At 37.3% G+C, this 4536-nt stretch overlaps 1 long non-coding RNA gene across 1 annotated transcript; it reads left to right on the top strand.

Moving 5' to 3' along the window:
• The first annotated feature begins 681 nt into the window (after window positions 1-681).
• LOC128293949 (uncharacterized) lies at window positions 682-1794 on the top strand. The gene is made up of 2 exons (XR_008284108.1): window positions 682-765; window positions 1598-1794. It is a non-coding gene; the product is annotated as an uncharacterized LOC128293949 (long non-coding RNA).
• The last annotated feature ends 2742 nt before the right edge of the window (window positions 1795-4536 follow it).

Here is a 4536-nt window from a genome sequence, read left to right as displayed (position 1 = left end):
TCCTTAAAGAGTAATTTTACCAATTTCTAAGTCTATGGACAAAATTGGACATGGATGGAATTTTGGAAAGTTTAGTAGTAAGGGCATTTTGGTCATTTGGGGTAAAATGAATTAAAATACAAAATTAAAAGCCAATTTTGCTCATCTTCAACCCCATGGCCGAATATAGCAAGGAGAAACCATGGCTAGGGTTTTCAAGCTTCCAAGCTCGATTGTAAGTTCGTTCTAGCCTCGCTTTTAATGATTTTTACGTTTTTGGAGTCCCTAGCTCGATTTAGCTTATGCTAGCAATAATTTAACCTAGGGTTTATATTTGGAAAAATACCCATAGGTGAAATTTGTGTATTTTGGTGTTTTATGATAGAATATGAGATTTTAAATTATGTTAGACAACTTGTGCTACTCGGCTTTAAGTGAAAACGAGCAAAAGGGCTTAATCGGTAAAAATACCTAATAGTCATAAGTACATGTTAGAGTGAGAATTTGATGTTTCCATAGAAGGGAAAAATTATCAGCATGTCATAAAACATAAGAAAATAGGCTGAATTTTAATTTACGAGCTTTGGGGCAAAAGTGTAAATATGCAAAAGTTTAGGGCAAAATTGTAATTTTTCCAAAATATGATTTTGGGTCAATTTGAATAATGTGAGTCCTAATTAGACTATATTTTAAATGATAGAGCAAGGAAAACTGAAATTCGGGCTAAAATGGGGAAAATACCAAGTTGTGGACAAAATGGTAAAAATAGCCATTTTCGCATACGAGGTAAGTTCATATGTAAATGTTGGTAACATAGTTATTATTTTAAATGTTTTAATGCTTTTTTAAATGATATGATAATTATTATGAAATATTATACTTGTGATAATTGTTTGATAATATGTCAAATTATGTGATATACTTGGAAAATGTGAAATACTACCGAGTATCGGTATCGGCATTCCGTAGAAGATGGTTGAGACATATGATTGGGAAAAAGGTCCCGTTGAACCTCAGGAATGGATTAGGATACAAGTGACATGTCACTGGGATATTTGGGCATCCGAACTCGTTGAGTTGAGTCCGAGTTCGTGAGATGTAACTAGGCATTCGAACTCGTTGAGTTGAGTCCGAGTTCGTGAGATGTAACTAGGCATCCGAACTCGTTGAGTTGAGTCCGAGTTCACTTATGGATGCGAACGCCCGAGCTCGTTGAGTTGAGTCCGAGTTCACTTATGGGCGGGTTACATGGTAGCTTGGCTACATATGTGGCACTTATGTGCAAACTTTCCATGTATCCGAATTATATTCCGATGTGTTCAACGGGTAAAGTTCTACTCAAATGGAGGAATACTCAAGATGAAAGGGACGTATTGGTAAGTGTTGTGAAATGGATACTTTGAACAGGTATGTACTTAACCCTCGGGTTGAAAACTCAATATAACAACAATATGGTAAGATGATAAATGAAAAGGTGATATGAATGTCTTGATGATGATTATGCAAATGATGTTTTATGTTTGCTTATATGGTTATGTTACTTGCTATTTGCATGTGAGCTTACTAAGCATTTATGCTTACTCCCTCCTTTTCATTCCTTGTAGTGTTGACAAGCGAGCTCGGAAATCGGAAACGGTCGGAGGCACGCTTACACTATCCGTATACCATCTTGGCATAATGGCTTGTATATTTTGAGTATGGCATGTATAGCATTATAATCATTTTGTATATATGGTCTTATGATATGGTTATTGAGTGGTATGGAAATAGAAATGCTTGGTAATGATTAGCCATTGGAATGGCTAATCATGATCATATTTGGTATTATGTATGTCAAATTGCTAGCTAATCCATGGAAACCATGAAATAGGTAAAATTTACCATAAAATAGATTCAGACAGCAGCAGTGACGTGAGTTCAAAAAATCACTAAAAATAGTAGAAATGGAATTAAATAATGAATAAGTTATGGAATCGAAGCTTGATGAGTCTATTTTCATATGGAATAAGTGAAACAGGTATATGAGCTATATTTTATGAGATGTTTAAATTTTTGTGAAACAGGGCCGGAGCGATTTCTGGATCCCCTGTTCTGACTTTGGAAATTCACCATAAATTTTACAAAGATAATTAGAAGTCATGCTTTATATGTACAGATTCCTTATTGAGTCTAGTTTTATTAGAGATAAACGGTATAGTCATTGAAGTTCCGTACAGGGAGATATCTGATTCGTAATACACTGAGGTCAGAGTAGTTGAACCCTGAAATAGGGGAGACTTTAACTAATAAACTGTACTAATTGGCCCAACCAAAATTCTAGAAAAAATTAGTAGATATATATATGAGTCTAGTTTTAGGAAAAATTTACGAATTGGATTTCGAGTTTCGTAACTCGAGATATGATTTTTAAAGCGACTGTGATGCAGTTAGCCAGCTTGTCTGGAAATTTTAAAATGAATTGTATGAGCTGTTTAATTAATGAATTAAGTCCGTTAACACCTCGTGTTCGACTCCGGAAACGGTCTCGGGTACGGGGTGTTACAAAAAGTGTCTTTTACAACACCAACTAAGTTTTCCAAACTAAGTAATACGGAATGTTTTGAACGCTTCGATGTGGCGCATCAGATCCGGTCATAACGTCTAGGCCGGGTTTGGGGTGTTACAAAACTAACTTAGAAGAACCAACTTTTTAGATGATATGGCCACTCCGAATCCCTCACGGCTCTAAGCCCACTATGGTTGGGGATTTCCTACAGAGATGAAAATAAAGGGTGAGTTCGGTAAACTCAGTGTGTAAGATAACCCAACCATAGCCCAAAACAGATCAAACCTTAGAGTCAGACTTATCTGGGCCTTGGCCCAGTACAGAAATCAGAATGAAACCCAAAGGCCCATAGCAGATACAGAACAAATATATCATAAATGTAGAAATCCCAACCCAGAGCTGTAACGCCCTGATTTTTGGGCCTGAAAGTATTGGGCCTTGAGTCTGGGTTCGGGTGGAAAACAGCCCGAATAATTTGGATGTTATTATTATTTCGTATGTTTAGTTTATTAATTAAATAAATTACGAAGGGTTTATGGTGTGGGGAAAAAAAGACCAAGAATAAATTTAATTCGAGGCAATTCCTGAATTTTAATTTTGGGAGAGAGGGTTCTGGCGATATGGGCTTTTAAAGTTGAGGTGGTAAAATAGGACACAAATAAGGCATTGGTAAAGTGGCAAGGTGGCGCCACTAAGTTCTTAAAAAAAATGGCGTCTGGGAAGGAATTAAAGGTCCAGGGTTCAAGTTGCAAGGTAGGCATATTGTTACTTTTCAATTTTAGGCATGTGCCGGGCATGTGATCACTTAAGTGAATTTCAGCAAGGGCCTTAGGGAGGTTGGGCCGATTGTTTTAGTTGATATTAGGGTTAGGTTCTTTTCTTTTTCTGTCTTGAAGAATTAGGGTTAGCCACCTGAAAGCTTTCACTGTCATTCATCCTTTCTGAATTCTCACAAAAGCCGAAAAAAGCAAATTCCTTCTCCTTGGTGCCGATTTCTTCTTCCTCTCTTTTTCCTCCATTTTCTTTCTTCCTTTTTGCTTCTTCTTCTAGCCGAAACCTTCTGATCACCTTACTCAACTCCTCTTTCAATCCCATCCTCCACAAAACCTCCATGGCCGATTGCCATAAAAGTCGAAATCCCAAAAACTCACTTCTTGTGCCGATTTCTCCAAGCCAAAATCCTTTAGTTATTTTTTTTCTTTTTGATCAACTTTCATCTTCTCTAAACCCTTAGTATCTGTCAGCAACATTACTTCAAAGTTATAGCCTCAAATCGTCATCTTCTTCATCACTTAAAAAGCTGAAATACCATAGATTTAGGGACTTATAGCCGAAACTTCAGATCTCTTGGATTCGTGTTTACTATCGTTTAGAGGATAGATCTACATCAGATCTGCATAAAAATCAAAGAGGAATAAGTGGTAAGTGCTCATCACCTCAGATCTAGTCTTATTTTACAATTTAGAAAAGCCGAAGTCCCTAAAATCTAGGGAGGCTGTTGATTTGGGCATAGGGCTTTAAGTGTCTTCAACCGACGATTTATTTTGGTGATTAGTGTCTTCTAGAGGTTTGATCGAAGGCTTGGATCTTTGGAGCAACTAGACTTAGATCTAGTTATCGGTTTTTGGCAAAAAGTAAGATTCTAAAGGCTCTAGGGGCATGGTTCGAATATGGGTTGCTAAATATTGGGATTGGTTGTTGTGGGTTGCAATATAAGAATTGTGGTAATCAATTGTAGGACATCGTAAGGGATCTCAGTAGCAGTCGTCGTGAAACAGGTGTGTATCGAACACCCTCTCATAGTTCAATTCGGCAAAAGCCGAAATGCCGAAATTCTGGCATTTCGTGGGCTTCTGAGTGTGCGAGTGCTCATAAGACGTCTACAAATCATTAGATCTGAAATCGAAAAGTGGTAAGTTAGTTGTGTGTGAAATTTTGTGCACTTCGGTAATTGGGCCTCGATAGACTAAAACTGGGCCTAATGGGCTTACGGGCCCATACGAGAAAAAAAG

The sequence above is a fragment of the Gossypium arboreum genome, chromosome 6 (assembly GCF_025698485.1).
Source record: "Gossypium arboreum isolate Shixiya-1 chromosome 6, ASM2569848v2, whole genome shotgun sequence".
NCBI classification, from domain to species: Eukaryota; Viridiplantae; Streptophyta; class Magnoliopsida; order Malvales; family Malvaceae; genus Gossypium; species Gossypium arboreum.
The sequence above is the reverse complement of the archived record's forward strand: the minus strand, read 5'-3'. Positions and strand labels throughout refer to the sequence as shown.